This window comes from Pinus tabuliformis, chromosome 7 (assembly GCF_031772625.1).
Source record: "Pinus tabuliformis cultivar Carrire ecotype Pingquan chromosome 7, CPIR1, whole genome shotgun sequence".
In the NCBI taxonomy this organism is placed as follows: Eukaryota; Viridiplantae; Streptophyta; class Pinopsida; order Pinales; family Pinaceae; genus Pinus; species Pinus tabuliformis.
The window spans coordinates 1310382495-1310390975 of record NC_142293.1 but is presented as its reverse complement, the minus strand read 5'-3'; the positions used below and the strand labels follow the sequence as shown (position 1 = coordinate 1310390975).

General features: G+C 39.1%; 2 pseudogenes; both read right to left on the bottom strand.

The window, feature by feature from the left end:
- Positions 1 to 702: 702 nt before the first annotated feature.
- On the bottom strand, positions 703 to 1641 carry LOC149252351 (protein DNA-DAMAGE INDUCIBLE 1 pseudogene; annotated as a pseudogene).
- A 5-nt stretch (positions 1642 to 1646) lies between these two features.
- The window catches only part of LOC149252350 (cytochrome P450 97B1, chloroplastic-like), a 48219-nt pseudogene continuing 41384 nt past the window's right edge, over positions 1647 to 8481 (bottom strand).

Genomic DNA, 8481 nt, shown 5'->3' with positions numbered 1-8481 from the left:
AGTAAATTGATAAAAAGGGGTTTTTAATAAAATGATGGGGTTTTTCTGGGCTGCATGGGGCAAAGAAACAGCTTGAACAGAGAAATGTAATCAAAAACATAGATTGTCTCCTGAGGCAAGGTAGGCAAGAGAGTTTAACATCAAATTGAGATTAAATGGAATGGCAAGACTGCTGAGGAGCTGACAAGGGCATAGAGGATGAATCCTTGTCAAACAGAAGAAAACATTAAATATGAACAAACTTAAAGGCAGAGCATACAAAATATGAATTCTACCTTAACACTTCATTTGTTCAATTGGAAACGATCATGAAATGACATGAACACATAACAGGCTACATATGAAACAAAAGAGGACACAAATGTTAAATCTCATACCACAGGAATCTCAGAAGCCAGAGCTGGGTATTTTCATTAAAATCCCTGTCAAAGACTGTACAATGAAAGCTCTGTTCTCTCTCCTCCACCAGCGCTCAGAATTCTCTCCCCCTCCAAATCTCTTACAAATGATTTTTTAATACATTAAATAAACGCTGCTAGGGGAAAAACAAATCGACCCCAAGACAAGGAATTTGTTTTATCGTTATTAATAAATAAAACTAAAAAAAATAATCAGCTCTTCTGAAAATAGAAAAGCGCTCCTTCTTCTACTCGAATCTGTTGATAACTGATGAAGCGGTGGCCTTTACAGGTGTCAATCCCATTACTGAAGATAAATATAGGCAATTGAATCTTGTTTTCTGCTGTGATGAATATCTACGTTCCAATTTAAACTTTGACTTTTTACTTTGCTGCCGTTCACCGTTATACTATCCAAGAAATATGGTATTTTGGCTTCGTTTGAATAGCGCTGCCAATTATGAGATGGCACTCCTTGGACCTTGACATGCCCTGAAAAGACTGTAGTTTTCCCATCGACATCAAATTCACGAACACACTGCTTTCTGAGTTTTTTAAGAGTCTCTTTTTTTATGGTGAATAACCAGCAAGCATCATGTCCATGCCAAAAGATAAATTCCAAGTTAGGAGAATCAAGCACTGTGAAGCTACAGGGGTAAAATTGTGTTCCAATCTTAATTGGTGCCACATGTATACCTCCGACTATTTCAGATTGACCGACCCCACGAGCAACACCCACATATCGTCGATCCAAAAGTCTCAGCAACCTTACATGCCATCAACCACAACTCTCTGCACATCTCCTAGATATTATTGTCATCTGGGCTCCACTGTCTACAAATGCCTTTAAAGGAACACCATTGACCTCCATGTCAACATACAACATAACCACTCGTGCAAAAGCCTCTGGATTATGTTCTAGTGCGGCTTCCCAATTTTCATCAACGCTTTTCTGTCGAATAGCCTCTTCAATCCTCTTCTGTGCTTCCACATCGAAAGGATCTGCATTAAGGAGTGCTATTTCTTCCTGTTTTTGGCGTTCAAGCTGCAGCCTTTGCTGGTGCTGCTGTCTGAGAGTATTTTAAAAGACATTCAAGTTATCCCCAATAACAGCCTCTGCAAAAGCTGGATCTCTCTCCAGCAATAGGTTCATAAGATGTGAATCATTTCGAATGTGCTGCTGCATAGCTGTAGGATTTACAGCTGAGCCATTTGGATTTAGACTCAAATCATTTGCTCTTGTCCTTTGTAAGGATCAAAAGTAGCCCAGCCTTCAATGCCTTTGCTATCCTTCGGTAGAAGAAATCTTTCCGATTTCAAAATTATCAGGTTGATCCCAGAAATAAGGACATCTATGAAGGTTGTAAACTGAAATAAAGATGTCAGTTCCCCGTGGTATCGGATACCCATCCTTGTCCCCTCTATACCCACCAGATAAAGTATCTAGCTGTAATGCTCTCCTAATTAGCAAAGGTGGTTGAGGATAAAGTCGAGGTGTCTCTGCTATTATTAACTGAATATACTGCAGTTTTTTAATACATTCATAAGTTGGATTTCTTTGGGCAAGTACAGTGTCAACTTCAGCTTGAGCCTTTACCAATTTGTCTGGATTTTGTGCAAGTATAAACACAGCCCATGTAAGTACTGCTGCTGTAGTTTCATTCCCAGCAATTAACATTGTCATTAGATCATCCCTAAGCTGTCTATCATCAACATCTTCTCTCTTCATATCAACTAGAAATCTGAGCAAACTTGCATCTTTCATTTTAGAGTAATCTCTTCCTTGAAGAGCCTCGATATCATCTTCCTGTCTTGTTTCCTTGGCCCCTGTTATCAGATTATCAAGACATTCATTAATGACCTTTAGGTCTTCGTGGAACTTTCGTTGGCGAGGAACTAACCATCTTGCCAGCGGAAATTTCCAGTATGGTATATAAAAGGTTGATCTATGCTCAGCTTCAAACAATGTACCATAGACTGCCTTGATTACGGGTGATTCTCGAGTAACAGATCCAAAATCATAGTTAAATACACACAATCCAATAATGTCCAGAGCTAGATTTGAAAATTATGCCTCTAGTTGTTGGTACTGTGCATCCAGAACAATCACCAAAGACCTTCACCATGGCTTCCAAGAATGCAGTATGAAAACCTGGAACAATTGCTTTTTTTTTCTCGGTTTCCACGTTTCCAAATCAGCAGGAATAAGTCCCTTTCCCATTATTGGCTCCAGAATATCAGCAAGAACTCCCTTGTCATATGCAAATGCATTTTCTCGAAGAATGTGTCGAGCAACTATTGGATCTGAAACCACTACAAATGATTTTGGCCCAAATGCAAGCTTGTACACAGAACCATGCCCAAAACTACCAGCATTGCTATCACGTGAAATGCTTGCATGCGATCCACAATAGAATAGCCAGCACCTTGCTCCAGCTTTGTCGATATCTTGGTTAAGAAAATAAGAACATAACAGGAGTCATTTACAAATTCCCACCTATCCTCTCTTGAAGATTTTCATTACCATGCAATGATCATGTTTTACCACGAAAATAGTTCAAGCATTCTATTGAGAGAATGTCACGCACAAGCCTTCGGGTTGGTTAGCCATTTAAAAGGAATCTAGGTCTTGATCACAATTAACAACCTCTTGCAGACTTGGAGGCGTTTTAGGTATGATCTGGGCGCATGACAACAATTTTCTGGTGCTGAGATTCAATGTACAGCGCGCAACCCCAGTGCATAGCGCACGCTCCTGTGCGCACCGCCTGTGTTATTTTGCACTGGCTCAAGCTGCCTGAAATTATTCCATTTTGTCCATAATCAATGATGAGTGCACCGCCACCATCTGATGAAATCCTCTTTGCAATATTCTTTGCCAATTATGCTCCAACACATTATTACAAACTCTGTTTTCTAATTCCCTTTTTTTAAATTTGCTGATTTTGAATGAGGGCTTTTTCTTTCTCTACTTGCAGGGATAGGAGCTGATGAAACTGCTACCATTTGAAGAGCTGGAGAATTTGATACATATTCTAAAAAGACACATTTAATGATTTCTTCTTTAAAACAGGGTTTTGAATAAGAATCAATCTCACACTGACATACAAGACGGAGTCTAACAGGGTCTACCTTAACTCCTTTATGAGATACAATATGACCCAAATATTCCACCTCCTAGACTCCAAAGAAACATTTGGATCTTTTTACATATAATTGTTTCTCCTCCAATAGTTGTAGCACCCTATCAACATGTTCAACATGATCCTTCCAAGACTTGTTGTAGATTAGTATATCATCAAAAAATACTAACACAAATTTTCTAAGGAATGGTTTGAAAATTGAATTCATCAAACCTTGAAATGTTGAAGGTGCATTGGAAAGGCCAAAATGCATGACCAAAAATTCATAATGACCCTCCTGAGTTCTAAATGCCGTTTTCGGAATGTCTTCAATCTTCATTATGATTTGATGATATCCCGAACGAAGATCCAACTTGGTGAAGTAAATTGATCCATGCAATTCATCCAGTAATTCATCAATGACAGGAATGGGGAACTTATCTTTAATAGTGAGCTTGTTGAGCTCCCTATAATCCGGACACATGCGCCATGATCCATCCTTCTTGTGCACCAATACTACTAGAGCTGAGAAAGGACTTTGACTCGGTTGAATTATACCAGCCTCTAGAATTTCTGCAACCATACGTTCAATTTCACTTTTTTGGACATAGGGATATCTGTACGGCCTGATGTTTGGAGGAACACTTCCTGGAATCAGATGAATAGCATGATCATGATCACGCATAGGTGGGAGACCTTTGGGAGTCTCAAATACCTTGGAATGATTGTCCAGGACTTTTTGGAGATCTGGAGCAATAGATGATTCCAATGTGGAAACCTCTAGCGAACATAATTGTGCAATTACACCTCTTTGCTCCTTTTTTAGAAGCTTAGTCATGCCATTAGAGCTGATTATCTTTCCTAGTTTCCTTGCAATACCCTTTAATTCAACTTCCTTTCCTTCCACATAAAATTTCATGAAAAGTTCTTGAAAATTAAAAGCTATTGTACCCAAGGATTGTAGCCATTGGACTCCTAGTACAACATCGGCACCTCCCATTGGAATGGAAAGCATTGGGCTAGTCAATACATATTCTCCCATGGATAGCTTGATATTATGGCACTTTCCAGAGCAATTTATTTTTCCTCCATTTGCAATCATCACTTGACACTCTGGTGTTGGATATAGGAAGCAATTCAATTCTTTTGCTACCCTACAATGAATAAAATTGTGGGTGCTTCATGAATCAATCAACACTATTACCTTTTTCTTCTTGATTTGTCCTTCTATCTTGATGGTTTGAGGAGTGGTAATTCCCACCAATGCATTACAAGATATGGTCGGATTTATTTATTCTTCATCTAGGCCTTGTTCTTGGAATATATCCTCTTCTTTTGACCTTTCTTGCTCCTTTTCTTCTTCCTCTTCACAATCTATGTAGAATAATTTCTTCTCAGCACACTTATGACCTTTTGTGTATTTTCTATCACAATTGTAACAAAGCCCTTTTGCTCTTTTTTCTTCCAATTGTTGTGGTGTCAACCTTGTAGGTTGTGGAAAACTAGGGGCAACAACACTTCCATCTTTATAGTTGTGAGTGGTATGCTTCCTAGTTGCCATAATTTTGCTTTCCATTTTTCTTGCTAACCTGAATGCCTTCTCTAATGAATCAGGTTCCCAAAGGCGAACATCATGTTGGATATTATCCTTTAAAGACCCTATGAACACATCAATCCTATGCTCCTCTGGAATATCTTTTATCCTTATGTTCAATTTTTGGAACTCCTCAATGTGCTCCATTATTGAACCCTTTTGTTTGAGACTTATCAATTGGCTAAAAAAAGTGTTTTTTTTTTGTGTCCTCATAATGTGCTATCAATTCTTCTGTAAAAATTGCCCAAGTGATAAATTGTTTACGAGAACAAAGCCATTGATACCATACAAACTGATTTGGTTCCAAATATACAGTTGCCATACGTACCTTTTGTGCGTTTTGCACATTATTAAGATCGAAGAATTGCTCCATCTGTAATATCCATGTGGCGGGATCCTTGCCATCAAACTTCCTCATATTGATTTTTGGAATATGGTGATTCTTCGATCCAACATTAGCATCTGTGGAATCATGATTAACATTTCTTTTGTTCTCATCATGAGTTTCCTTTACTACCTTTTCACCATTAGTAAGTATTTCTTGCAGAAAATTTGTCAAAGCTGTCTTCAAATCTGCCATGCCTGTCTTCAAATTTGTGTTCAAATCTATCTTCAAATTGTCCATCTTAGCTTCCACGTCATTTATCTTAGCTTCCACGCCATTTATCTTAGCATCTGTTAACTTTTGTGAGCGTGACATTTTTTGCACTTGTTCTTGTAATTTTGATATATCATGTAGCATTTCTTCCTCTTCTTCATGAGTCATGCTAGAGCTTTTAGGTTCCTTACTAGGTGTTTGCATTTTCTTTCCTTGGGGCATCAGTTACCGATAATAATTCTCTACTATGCCCTTTGAATTCCTTCAAAATAAATTTTCAAACCAAGCTTAAGCAAAAATTAAAAAAAACTCTACACACCTTTTTTCACTTTGTAGGAGCTCGATATTGCCTCTGATGTATCTCTGTACTTTCCAATCATCTAGTTCTGAATTTGTGACTTGTAGTAGCTCTCTGTCTCCTCTTTCCAATGCCACTAGTCTGATCCAAATTGTATTCTCCAAGAAAGAGTTATGCACAATCTCCCAAGATGACCTGATTATAGACCTTTCCAGAAGAGCGAAGTTGTATGAAGTGCCACGTGTACAATTTTAGATATTTGGTTCTGAAAATGATATACAAGAAACTACAGTCCGTCCTCTTTCTGTACTTTCTTACGAAATTTCAATCTGATTCCCAGAGAGAAAGTTATGACAATTTTCTCCAAGTCACTTATTTTGAATGTAATTCAGGAGCCTGCAAAAAGACCAACTTTCTTAGATCATATCTCCGAAAATATCGCGCGAAAAGCTCTGAAATTTGGACACAAGGTTCAGCGCGATTTCTTCTCAAATGGTTTTTTTTTCGACTTCTGAAACATTACAGAAAAAAAGTTATAGCGAAAATGCCATGATGACCTGTTTGGAGCAGCGAAACCCTAGAATCCAAAGCCCTGATACCAAATGTTATGAAACCAGCTCACAAAAAGATAGAAAAGAGAGATCCACACCTTAGAATTCAGCCTCTTCGAGGGGGCAACCTCCTTTACATTACATAAATGAACAATTCTTGGATGATACAAATGACAAAACCTCCTTTCTATATATAGGAGTCTAAGGAGTCACAATATAATCCAGCCGACCTAACAATAATAATATAAAGCCACAAAAATAACAATAGAGGGATTCTATGGGGCACAGAAATAACAATAAGGGGGTAATAGGGGCAAAACAATATAAATAAGGGGTATAACTATAATAGTAATGGGGTAATCACTAGTATTATAGGGACCCAACAAAAACTCTTGCCTTCATTATATTGGGGTGCATTGATATGGCTCCTCCATCCAACTCATCTAATAGCATGTGCATGGTCTTCTTGGGTGCAGCTAAACCGGAAACACACTAATGCATAATGTCCATGTTGATCTTCAAGTGTGTGCTGGTGGTCATGCACATCAACTTGTTGAAGTACATGTTTAGCTCCAATTAGACTTTATTCTTATCTTCTCCTTGGTGAGTGTGCCAAATGGGCGGGATCACATGCATGCGCACAATGACATGCATGCTGTTGAATTCCCTTGCATGCAATCAACAGCACCACTCACCATGTTTGCTCCATGCCAGCTACTAGGATTAATCTATAACTTGTACGGGCGTAGTTTCATCCTTTTTTGCATGTTGTGTCCCTTACTATACCTATTCCTACAATAACTCATTCTCTCATCTATGCAGCTCATGTTCTTCCTTGGGTTGTTGCTTTAGCACATGCAACTACTTCTCTGTTTTGTTCTCTACCTTTGCATGATCTTCATGTTGTGCCTTCACCTCATAGCCTAAGTCTCCAACGTTTCTTTCATCAAAAGTGGATCTACTTGAGTTTGCAACTTTGTCCTGCCTCTGTGTTGTCCAAAACCTTCCTCTTGTATTCATTGCGTGTAGGTGTGCTTCCATTTGCTATTGCTGTCATATCACCTTGATGTCCTTGCCTACAAATGACTTGATGTCTTCATAGGTAGGTGAGCTCATAGACACTTTATTTGCTACAAACCTCGTTGGGCTCTCAATGGTGTCCTTTCACTCTACTCTCCTCAAAGCCATTTTACTTGTGCTACTGAGAGACAGATGAACACCTGTGATTCCTAGAGACATAGCAACACTCATGGCAAGAAATATGTCAGTCAAAAACCAAAATGAACTTGAGAACTGACTTGCAACATACTTGTTTGACTGATCATGAAGGTTGCGCAATTTCCACTAGGAGGTCGAGAGACTAACTGCCAAAACTACGCAAGGCACAATCCGAGCTATCAGGAGGTTGACTGACTGCTGGAGCTATGCAATGCACATTCCAGCTTGGCCTGCTAAGGACTGAAACTGCACAATGCACAATTTCAGTCAACAGTGACATGCAACCAGCAAACTGCATTGCGCAATTTCTAGGGCTAGTAGGACACTACATCCAAGAATTGTGAAATGCAAGCCTAGAGGTCAGTGCCTAGCTAGAATTGCATAATTTTTGAAGGGAACGTAGATCCTTCACTTCGGGAAATGCATAGTGCTAGCCCGGAAAGGTACAGTCAGGGTCAAGGTTGTGCAATCCGGTCGACGCGCAACTGAAGACATGAGAAGTGTAAATGCATGATGAGATGAGTGCAAATGAGAGTGATGATCATTCAAGCAAACAACAAGCATAGTATCTAGAAAACGGGAAAGCATGCATGTGTGTGAAGCGAGTCGCCGCAACAGTGCCCGTCCGTGCAAAACAATGTCATGCATGTGATAGCAGTGAGATGCGAATGAAAACGTAAACGGTTCTTCTACAAGCTAACA